At 46.2% G+C, this 12,470-nt stretch overlaps 1 protein-coding gene across 2 annotated transcripts in view; it reads left to right on the top strand.

Moving 5' to 3' along the window:
* CPSF2 (cleavage and polyadenylation specific factor 2) overlaps positions 1–12,470 on the top strand; it is a 187,365-nt gene that overhangs the window by 123,512 nt on the left and 51,383 nt on the right. The gene's annotated exons all lie outside the window — the stretch shown is intronic.

Raw genomic sequence — 12,470 nt, forward strand, 5'->3', positions numbered from 1 at the left:
ATTTGCATCACAAAGTAATTTGTCCTGAGTGGGGCAATTGCACGCTTTCATGTATGAGGAGCAAATGTGTTTGGCCACTGCTGTACCTCTACTCACAGGTAGAAGACATACCTGTGTGCTCACTGGTGTTGGTGTGAACAAACTTGTTCTGATGAAACTGCTGTACATGTGCTGACTGGTCCAGACATTTCTGTGTGCTCCCTGCTCTTTGTGTGAATAAACCTGCCCTGGTGATACTCCTGTTCTTCAGCTCACTGGTGGCAGATATGCCTGTGTCGACTGATCGCTGTGTGAATACATTAGTTCTAGGGATACTCCTGTGCTTCTACTCACCAGTGGCAGACCGTTTTGTGTACTCACTGCTCTTTGTGTGAATAAACCTCTCCTAATGATAATGCATTCGAAGGAGGGGCACACCAGCGATTGCGGAAGCGGGGCCTTAGGCCAGACACCAAGAGCCACAGCTTTACATAATGTAAACTAATTAACGCACATTCTCTGGTTAGGGCTTGGAACGCAGTTCAATTATTGGCAGTTTTGGGCCCACGTGCGACAGCAGCATTCATCCCCGGTTGTCGATGATTGAGACCCATTGACCCAGACTGGTCTTTCCCAAAGATTCCTATTTGTAACATGCCCTTTCATATCCAAATGCCCAGATGTGTCAGAGTCCTGCAACGGTCCTCTTTTAACCTGCACCAATGTAGGCCTTAAAGGCGCCGTCCTGCCAAAGTGTTTATCACCCCCAGCTGCTGCTCAACAAACTTCACTTCATTTTGCTCCCGCCTTCAAACCGATGCCAGCTGCGAAGCGGTATGCCTAAAATCATGCTATGAGGGCCGCTATAGTGAAAGCCTACCACGCTGTCAAAGTAAAGAAAGCAGCACAGCTGCTATAGAGAAAGCTGACCGCGCTGTGAAAGTAAAGAAAGCGGTACAAAAGAGGGTGGTGATGGACGGAGCATCAGAACCAATCAAACACTTACACCCAGTCAACAGATCCGGGTTTGATCCATCACCGTTCTTTAGCCCACTCTGCCACCCCAGTTCAGACATGGCCATATGCAAATCAGTCTGACCCTGTGCCTCATGGGAACAGTCCAGCCCGAACTGCCAAGCCATGCCTTCCCTGCACCGGAAACAAGCTTCCTAGGACCGGTTTCTGGCATTTCAGCCGTCTTCAGCCAGGCTTACTTGAATCCAGTGGCAAAGTGAGCAAGGGACTCACGTCTGAGCATACCCTGCCAACTTATGGCGAACAAAGCGGTACAAAAGAGGGTGGTGATGGACGGAGCATCAGAACCAATCAAACACTTACACCCAGTCAACAGATCCGGGTTTGATCCATCACCGTTCTTTAGCCCACTCTGCCACCCCAGTTCAGACATGGCCATATGCAAATCAGTCTGACCCTGTGCCTCATGGGAACAGTCCAGCCCGAACTGCCAAGCCATGCCTTCCCTGGACCGGAAACAAGCTTCCTAGGACCGGTTTCTGGCATTTCAGCCGTCTTCAGCCAGGCTTGCTTGAATCCAGTGGCAAAGTGAGCAAGGGACTCACGTCTGAGCATACCCTGCCAACTTATGGCGAACAAAGCGGTACAAAAGAGGGTGGTAATGGACGGAGCATCAGAACCAATCAAACACTTGCACCCAGTCAACAGATCCGGGTTTGATCCATCACCGTTCTTTAGCCCACTCTGCCACCCCAGTTCAGATATGGCCATATGCAAATCAGTCTGACCCTGTGCCTCATGGGAACAGTCCAGCCCGAACTGCCAAGCCATGCCTTCCCTGGACCGGAAACAAGCTTCCTAGGACCGGTTTCTGGCATTTCAGCCGTCTTCAGCCAGGCTTGCTTGAATCCAGTGGCAAAGTGAGCAAGGGACTCGCGTCTGAGCATACCCTGCCAACTTATGGCAAACAAAGCGGTACAAAAGAGGGTGGTGATGGACGGAGCATCAGAACCAATCAAACACTTGCACCCAGTCAACAGATCCGGGTTTGATCCATCACCATTCTTTAGCCCACTCTGCCACCCCAGTTCAGACATGGCCATATGCAAATCGGTCTGACCCTGTGCCTCATGGGAACAGTCCAGCCCGAACTGCCAAGCCATGCCTTCCCTGGACCGGAAACAAGCTTCCTAGGACCGGTTTCTGGCATTTCAGCCGTCTTCAGCCAGGCTTGCTTGAATCCAGTGGCAAAGTGAGCAAGGGACTCACGTCTGAGCATACCCTGCCAACTTATGGCGAACAAAGCGGTACAAAAGAGGGTGGTGATGGACGGAGCATCAGAACCTTTCCAACACTTGCACCCAGTCAACAGATCCGGGTTTGATCCATCACCGTTCTTTAGCCCACTCTGCCACCCCAGTTCAGACATGGCCATATGCAAATCAGTCTGACCCTGTGCCTCATGGGAACAGTCCAGCCCGAACTGCCAAGCCATGCCTTCCCTGGACCGGAAACAAGCTTCCTAGGACCGGTTTCTGGCATTTCAGCCGTCTTCAGCCAGGCTTGCTTGAATCCAGTGGCAAAGTGAGCAAGGGACTCACGTCTGAGCATACCCTGCCAACTTATGGCGAACAAAGTGGTACAAAAGAGGGTGGTGATGGACGGAGCATCAGAACCAATCAAACACTTACACCCAGTCAACAGATCCGGGTTTGATCCATCACCGTTCTTTAGCCCACTCTGCCACCCCAGTTCAGACATGGCCATATGCAAATCAGTCTGACCCTGTGCCTCATGGGAACAGTCCAGCCCGAACCGCCAAGCCATGCCTTCCCTGGACCGGAAACAAGCTTCCTAGGACCGGTTTCTGGCATTTCAGCCGTCTTCAGCCAGGCTTGCTTGTATCCAGTGGCAAAGTGAGCAAGGGACTCACGTCTGAGCATACCCTGCCAACTTATGGCAAACAAAGCGGTACAAAAGAGGGTGGTGATGGACGGAGCATCAGAACCAATCAAACACTTGCACCCAGTCAACAGATCCGGGTTTGATCCATCACCATTCTTTAGCCCACTCTGCCACCCCAGTTCAGACATGGCCATATGCAAATCAGTCTGACCCTGTGCCTCATGGGAACAGTCCAGCCCGAACTGACAAGCCATGCCTTCCCTGGACCGGAAACCAGCTTCCTAGGACCGGTTTCTGGCTGACGAGGGTTATGAACCCGAAACCGGTCCCAGGATGCTTGTTTCTGGTCCAGGGAAGACATGGCTTGGTAGTTCGGGCTGGACTGTTCCCATGAGGCACAGGGTCAGGCTGATTTGCATATGGCTATGTCTGAACTAGGGTGGTGGAGTGAGCTAAAGAATGATGGTGGATTAAACCCAGATCAGTTGACTGGGGGTGAGTGTTTGATTTGCTCAAACGCTCCGTCCATCATCCCCTTTGGTATCGCTTTGTTCGCCCTAAGTTGGCAGGGTATGCCCAGACGTGAGTCCCTTGCTCACTTTACCACTGGATTCAAGATACCCTGGCTGACGAGGGTTATGAACCCGAAACCGGTCCCAGGATGCTTGTTTCTGGTCCAGGGAAGACATGGCTTGGCAGTTCGGGCTGGACTGTTCCCATGAGGCACAGGGTCAGACTGATTTGCATATGGCTATGTCTGAACTGGGGTGGTGGAGTGAGCTAAAGAATGATGGTGGATTAAACCCAGATCAGTTGACTGGGGGTGAGTGTTTGATTTGCTCAAACGCTCCGTCCATCAACCCCTTGGAACCGTGGCAGTCATCGAAGTGGATCTGGCCCTCCTACATGAAGGAGACACTCCCCTATGGACATGAGAGATGCTTACCTATGGACAACTGCTGAAGACCGCTCTAACCGGAGACCAGTTGACCCATGACAACTGGACCTGCAGCAGACTTTATGGGAGCATCATGGTAGATAGAGTCCTGAGGACAGAGAATGACCCCTGAAATTCATGGACCCAGGGGTAGCCCCAGGAATCCTCACCACATCTCTTGCACAGCTACAGCATCCTTAGCATCTTCTCAACATCCTGCATCAGGACCACTTTGATGGAACCATGATCCCAGTGAAATCTTCTATGAGGACTCACTGCTGGATCTGACAGGTAACTGTCGCACTGTACCTAAATGGTCCCTGTGACTGGTTCCCAACCCATTGTGCCCAGTACAAAAGAGTATTTGTAGTTGTACTAGCACATTGTCTCAGGACCCGCAATACCAATTATGTGATTTATTACTACTCACTTTAAAAAAAATCTTATCACTGTTGCTCCTTGAAAGATTTTTTGTAGTTCTACTGTCTTAATTAAGATAAAAAAGACACTCTATTTTTATGAATTGGTGTTGGGTTGTTAATGTCCTGTACTGGTTGGTTTGGTAATTCTAAATGCTTTACACTTCTTTAATTAAGCCGGAGTGCTCTGTGCCACAGCTACGCAGGACTGAGCTATGGGTTTACTTAAAGAAACCAAACTGGACCTTCTAGAGATTGTGGCATTATTACATGGTGACGTCCCCCCACCACACCACCTAATCCGGTTTCCTACAGCCATGATGTAGAACTCCAGTTAGAGTTATAAAACAATTTTGTCTCTATGATGGGTTCTTCATCATGAAGTATCTGGCGTCATAGATTAGCAGGTGCTGCCCCATTAAGATAGAGGGGAGAGGGAAAAGAGACAATCAGCATTAATTAATTGGACAGGTTATTAAAGGTGGCTTGCCCTATCTCATACTTCCCTTTGGTTTGTTTATTGTTTGAGTCTGTTTTTTGCTAAGGCCATGAAACTGTAGATTGCCCAGCATGGGCTATATAGTCTGAGACCAGTTAACCAGATGTGTTGTCATTTCTTCTTGCTGCACTTGGAAAAAGCATATCCTTTAAAATGTTTTGCTTAATATATCACGGTTTTAAGGAGTATTGAAATCCTTGAGCAATGACTATCTTGTTTTTCACAAGGCAATTTCAGTTGCCTTGTGCCATCAATCACCAAGGCATTACTGAAAGGATCTGACATGATGACTGGCATTTAAAAACAAGAAAAGGCTCAAGCACATGGTATCCCACATTGACTGCACTGTTCTGGCTGTCGGAAACTACCCGTTGAGGAAAAGTTGTTGTATGAAAATCTCTCCTCTGAAGATGTTTTTCTTGCATCTCTCTCTCAGAAACACACCTCAATTTTGCAACTTTCTTAGAATGGATCTAAGAGTACTTTTTCCAGTTCAGTTATGGTCCCAGTCCAGGCAGATGAGATTTTGAAATGTAGAACAATTTTTATTCCTCCCTTGTATGTGTTCAGCCTGATCTGCTGGCAGTCCTGGGCACAGGCAGATCAATATGTCCTGTCTCCTTACAATAGAAGTCTGACTTGCCATACCTTTTTGTTGAAAACTCTTGTGGCAAATGTCAGGCATAGTAGTTGGTCCTCAAACTGATAATGCTGTGTGAAGTCTGTATAAGAATATGGAAATGGACATTCTTGAGATTTCTGTGCTGTAGTGGTTTGCTGCAGTGACTGTATTCTCTTTCGTGATGATCTTTTTGATGATTGGTGGATCCAGAATGGGTTGTAAACCTCTGAATAAGGTTTTTTGACACAAGAAAGATCATTAAGATACTTCTTTTTGTTAATGATATTTAACATTCATTACTGCCATGACCCAAAACTCTTGCTAGAGCAGAAGTTAATAACCTGTTTTCAGCACTGCTGCGGTCGTCAAAAATCTGTAGGTATGGCTTAAAACTGCAGTGTGTCTATTTTGATTGACCTTTAGCATTTGAGAATCTAGAAGTTTCTTTCAAGCCTGAAACTAAACAGTTGCTCTTACTTGCACTGGAATGTTATGCAAGGAAAGGAGCAGGAATCCCTCTTTGGCTTTGCAGAGCTCTTTCATCTCTCCTCAAAGGAGCACTGGAAATAGCCAACTGTGGGCTAAACCCTGGTGGCATCTGTCCCATCCTTTTTTCTTTCTTTATCTGATGGCCTCCTCGAAACAGTTGTGAAAGCATTTCTTTTTCTTTGTTGATAAAACTACCTCCAGTTCAGATGGAACTTGGCCCCCAGTAAACAGGATCTTCAGGGGAAGAAATTCTTTATCCTCCCTCTTTGTCCTCCCTAATTGTGCAATATATTTGTTGCTTTGGAAACAGCTTGTGTCAGGAATCGGCCTTTTCTGTGTGGTTACCACAGATTTGTTTTGCCTTTTGCTGGACCCTATATTTTTGCAGGCTTTAGAACTCTGTGCACTTTACCCATGATAACAGGACTAAAGGGTCGGTGCTCCCATTTAAACATGTTTACATTGTCTTCTTCCTAAATGGTGCATTTGACATGCCTGTATGTCCGTAGTATATAATCTAGAAAGTGCACCCCACGGCCTGGCAGTTGAACACCATTTGTTGACTGCAGCACCTATTGTCCCTTTCACTATATTGTCATTACAGACATGGCTTCAGGCCTGCCTTGTTTAACTTGATTGCTGCAGTGTAAAGCCTGTCATGCGACCTGTTAAAATACAATTTTTTTGACCAGCAAAAACCTTTCTTTTAAATATTAGTTAGTTACTTATTTACAGTGCCTCTGGAGTTATTTGATGGGGAGCACCAATGCAGCAGGGTTGACTAAATTATGCATTAAGAAAAGGCAAACTATGCGTCATAATGTGGAAAATATTTTGATAGTCTTGCTTTTGTAAAAGAAAAACCATAAAAGCCAACAATACATCACAGAGCCACATGAAACAAATACAATAAGGTAAATTAAGAAATTGTAGAGAATGGCTACATATCGAGTTGACACCCACCCCGGTAACTAATCACAGGTCGCTCTGAGCCTCGCTGCAGCCTTTAAAAAGTTAAGAACATACCATACCGTACTCCCTTATAGCATTAATAAAAAAGTAGAAGCAGGTCGTATTTGTTTAAAATTGGCTTGTTTTAAAATAGGGATTAAAAAGGTCTTCCAAGGCACCTCATAATAACTACAGAACATTAAAAAGTGAAGCATGTCCTTTGGCGCCGTACAGTCGCAGCCACAGGGCAGTAAGATCTTGCCTTTCTTGGTCCCTCATGGGTGAGCAAGAAGAAGACGGAATAAATCAAGGCGCAATCTGGTCAATAAAAAATGTCAGCTGGGGAACCCTAAAATATAAGGTCCCTTAGAAGAAGCGGTTTTCAGAGGGCTGCATCTACGTACACAAGGCTTCCTTAACTCGAATTCTTCCCTTTCCATCGCCCGCAATCTCAAAAAGGACTCCTTTGCCCAAGGCAGGTGTCTCCTGCTAATAATGTCAGGGGTGCAAAAGAGGTCTGGTCTACCTAGTTTCCTAAATCCTTCCTGTATATAATTGAACCAGGGTATGTGATGAGCACCATCTAGGTCTAGGCAGTCCCTTAGTATCTCTTTGTTTAGGGCGGTCCCGTTGCTTGACCAAACTGAGCCAAGAAAGTAAGGGCCAAAAAGACCGAGTCTGTCAGATAGGGCACACCCAATTCTTTGTGACTAATATAAGTACCAGTACCCTGTGGGACACAACAGTAGTCTCAGGAACCTGTTATCCACTATTTGAAGCTCCTCGTGTGGGGCATAACTTCAGATCTCACTCCATACACTACCTGAGATGAACACCTAGATTAATAAATCTGTAAGAGGGCTTTATAAGTTTTTTGCCCAGGCGGGAAGCAAAATTAAAAATGGCTTCATTAGTGCGTAGGAAACCCCCCCCCTCCCCCCCCCCCGTTTACTTTTTTCAAGGGGCTCCAGTTTAACTTAGCATCCAACATAGGAAAATACACTGATCTTAGGGACAAGGATGGTCCCTACCTTAAAATTAAGGATTTCGTTGAGCTGTGACCTATCTCCATTACGTATGACTTGTAGTTATTTACTAGCAGGTCCCGGTCTTCCATAAAGGTCACGAAGGAGTGGAGTAATGTTTGCTGCCCCCTCACAGTCCGGGCCATAAGGACCGCATCATCCACATACAGTAATACCGGCAAGCCACGTTGGATCACTTGGGGAACATCGCCAGTGTGGCTGTCAGGTCCTTCTCTAAATTATTAATGTATAAATTAAATAAAAACTGAGCCAATATACATCCCTGTCGTACCCCTCTCTAGATTGGGAACTGACTGGTCACTTTACCATTGTTAGTGTAGCGAACCACCGCTTTGGTGTCCCTATGGAGATCCTGTAAGAAAAGGAGAATATTTTTGTCTTCTCCCATGTTTTGCTTCTGTTCACCCAATCAAATGCTGACGACAGGTCCATAAAGGCCAAGTAAATTGTACCTGTGCGCGCGGTGGGTAGTATTTGTTTAAAATCCTATACAAATTAAGACATTGGTCCACTGTTGACCTCCCAGGGCGAAAACCATATTGAATATATCTGCTGGTATGTTGTTTTCACCTGCCCATGTGGTTAAACTATCCAGTAAAATACGGCCCACCACCTTTACCATTGAATCCAACAGCGATATGGGCCTGTAACAAAGAATACTATCCCTTTTGCCTTTCTTAAAGATCGGAACAATGGTGGATATGGCCCAAGAGCTAGGTGGGGCTTCTCTTATGGCTGCGTTGATAATAGAACTGGCAACCACAACTAAGGGTTAGATAAGAAGATGTCGGGGGATATGCTGTCAGGTCATGGGGCCTTCTTTCTGGACAATCCCTCAATACCTCTTTTAACCTCTTTGGCATGGATGACAAGAGCCAACTTTCCTGCACCCCCTCCCCCCCCGTTCCTACATTCCGCTGATCTAATTTATGTTTGACTAGAAAACATTTACTGGAAATGTCCAACCCATTCCTCCTCTGTAATATGTGCATCGAGAGCCTGTCTAGCATCTTCTTCCAGAAATTGAATATTAACGAGAACTTTTCACTATTTCTTAGGGCACTTGCCTCTGCGAGCCTGTTCCATGCCTTGTAATGACCTCGACAGGCTTTCACTAGTGCTGGGTCCCTGGGTTTAGTGCCTAACACTACCCTCCGCTCCCTTGCTGCTCTGGAACAATTGCTGTCAAAACATCTCGGGGTGCGCTCAATCGGATACCTAAATGGCACCTTAAGAGGGTCCCCAATGGCACATGATAAACACAAAAACATCAAGGATAATCCCTGGAGCTTCCTGCCCTTTGGCGCAGATATTGAGTTCCCCTTTGCACCTACCTGCAAGGGACTTGTACAAGGAGTCTGGAGTGATCTGGGCCCACCTTAGCCTTCTTCCCTGGTCTCTAGCCTTGAGAGACTCCTTTGCTCTTCTCATCCTGGGTTTCCCTGACTGGAACTAACTAACTAACTAGCACGTAGGGGATTATGGTCGCTATAAATACTTTTCTCGATTGAAAACTCAATCAAAAAGGTGGGAAAGGGATTAGACACACAAGTAAAATCAATGAAAGATGCACACCCCCTCCCTGAAAAGGTCTGGCCATAGATTTCACCCGATTAGTACTGGTTTAACAACCAAATACAGAAATCAGCAACTGAAAGATGACCAGGTAACTTTTACGAAGGGCTCTCAACTGCGCACGCACATGTTGCCATGTTTTTAGTAACGTTTGATCCATTTGAGTAGAAACTACTTTTTAGTTACAATTTGCTGATTATGCAGCAGATGATGGATATGTGACAAATGTGGCAAGCCCGTGATTAAGGGAAAAATGCTTCAGCGGCATAATCACATAATTCTAGTGGCCTTGTCCATAAATAAGCCTAATAGCCCACAAAATAGGGCGCGTGGTATTTAAAAGTGGGACATGTAGAAAATGAATATAAGCATGTCCCTACAGTGACAAGGCCAAAAAAGCTATTTCACTGTGGACGCCTAACTTGTTTGAGGGAAACCAGAGTGCAGACTAAAATACTAATACTGCTAGCTCTGGAAAGGGACCAGCAAGAAACAGTTATACCACTATTTTAATAGTTTAAAAAAAGACGATACAATGCTAAAGACAGGTTTTAGATAAATATTAAAGTAACTTTCCTAAAATCATATTTTTTTAATGGCGACCCACACCAGTGGGAGGCAGTCTCGCCAAGCCTCTAATAAGTGCTTTTAGGAAGCTGGCTCTCTATATAGTGTGCCAACATGAGGTGCTGTGAGTCAAGGTAACCCCTACTAGTGGACCGAGGCTTACTCTAGCAATCCCAAGGTGCTCTATTTGTGGTAGTTTGGTTGAGCAGCCTTAGGCTTATCAGAGGGGAGTGTTAGGCATTTGTTGCACACCGAGTCAATGAATGAGACACACACTCAATAAGGAAATCCGACACCAATTTAAGAAGAATAACATATATTTTAATATTTATTTAGACACAAAGATCTATGAGATGAGGTCATTTCTATTCGAGTTGGCGATTTTTCAAAACACTTAGAAAATACAGCTGCCAATGTGGTTATGTTATCCAATGGGGGAAATGTACACTGCATAGGGTCACTTGCAAAAGACTTACAGAGTAGTTCTTCTGAACTTAAAGTAATTATTGGCCAAGGTTCTTAAAAGCACAGCAGTTGTGGCTTACCTGCCCTGGTGCGTCTGGGTGCAGAGGTGCTGGTCGTAAGGGTAGCCTCTAACGCTACAGCTGAAGTATTTGAAGAAAGCTGTAAGCATGAAAAATGCTGCAAGTGGGGCCTTGGGGACAAGTCTGTTGGAACCAACAGGGGGCTCAGTTCTTGAGGTCAGTAGGCTCGAACTCTGGCTGTTGGACTTGGGTGCAGAGGTTTTTTGTCTGGCGGGTCGCTTGCGTTGGATGCTCTCACTTTTGGGGTCGACCTGGAAATGGGGACAAAACAGGACAGCAGGGCCTCTCTCAGCGCTGGCTTTGGTGATGGTTATGAGCCTCATCTCTAGGTCAGTCTCTGCAGTGTTGGTGACCAGGCTATACATTAAACAAGCCTAGGTTGCTGCAGGGGGTCCAGTACTATTGGTGCAGGGCGGCTCCTGGCATCTCCAAACTTGGTGGGCTAGATGGATCTGACCACCTGGAGCACAGTGACCTGAGAGAACCGGACTTTTCAGTTGGTGCCTGCAGGCTGGAGGAAAGTGGCTCCTTTACTTAAAGGGAGATACTGACGGATTGGCGGAGTGCTGGCAGCCCTCCGAGGCTTTTGGAGAATGCACAGCTGCAGGATGAGTTGGGTCTTTGCAATTGTCGAGGTAGGAGCAGGCAGGCAGGTTTTGGCACCAAGTCCACATCTTCGGTTCTTGCGTTCAGCTCTTCTTTGTCCTTTTTTCTTCTTGGGTCAGGAGAATCTGAGTTCCTTGTCACGTAAATACTGAATTTAGAGTGGTTAAAGGAAGTGAAGGGTAGTAGCCAATGAGCTACTCACCCTTTAGGTCACTAGACTCCCTATATGACCACTTACTGTCCTAATTCCACCAAAAACAAGATGGCGGAATCCTTCGTTCATGGAGCACCTTAGGGCTGGCCTGGTAGTGCAACACGGCTACTTTCATATCTAATTTCCACCTGTCCTGGTGCCAAATGGGCCTCAGGACAGGGGGTGGCATCTCCCAGGTCTGGGTAAGACAGGGTTGCATATCAAAGGCGGTAGATGCTTTGAAACACCTGGTCTTTATGTTAAATCACTAACCATCCTGCTGGAGGAGGTGTGAACATCTTCCTCCGGATTAGGCATTGTTTCTGGCCTCAGAGAGCATAGGCTCTCGCTGCAGGGGGTCAGAAACATGTCTGTGGTGGCAAGCTTCACAATACCAGTCAGCCAGCACAATAGATAGTGGTAGGTTTGTTAGGGGGCACCTCTAAGGTGCACTCTGGATGCATGTCCTAATAAATCTGGTACTACCATCATTACAGGTTTATTAAGACCAGGTGTTTGATACCAAACACCATAGGTTTCAGTAAAGCCATCATGTAGCTGGGGAACCCGTAATGACCATTACCCAGTACATGTACTTAAAATGGCTTCCCTGTTCACTTGTACCATCTAGTAATTGCACTAGACCGCACAGGGGCACACCTGCTCATGTAGATATGCTTTCACATGTAGTATAAGGCACCATGCCAAAAGGCTGTAGTGGTGACTTACATATGTTCCATGCAGTGACTTTGGCATGGCACACAATGAGTCTGCCATGTTGTGTTTTCTGTCATGGTTTGTACCATGACACACAGTCTGCAATGGCTGGCTGCATGCAATTTGTATGGGGTCTCTTACAGTGGCATAATACATGATGCAGCCCTTAGGGATCCTCTTTAGTACCCATGCCCTCGGTACCAGGGTTACCCCTAACTAGGGACTTCAGGGGTGCCAAAGTGTTTATCAATTGTGTAACAATTTGAAAAAATATCTTTGCTTTACGGAAAGAGCACTAACACTGGGACCTGGTTAGCAGTGAACCAGTGTACATCAGTCAAAAAGCATCAGTACTAGTGGCAAAAATTGTGGGTGACCGTGACAAAATGATTCTCTTTCCTACAGTGCTGTCCTGCAAAACTCTGCTATTCTTAAACGACTTGTG

This window comes from Triturus cristatus, chromosome 9 (genome assembly GCF_964204655.1).
Source record: "Triturus cristatus chromosome 9, aTriCri1.1, whole genome shotgun sequence".
NCBI lineage: Eukaryota > Metazoa > Chordata > Amphibia > Caudata > Salamandridae > Triturus > Triturus cristatus.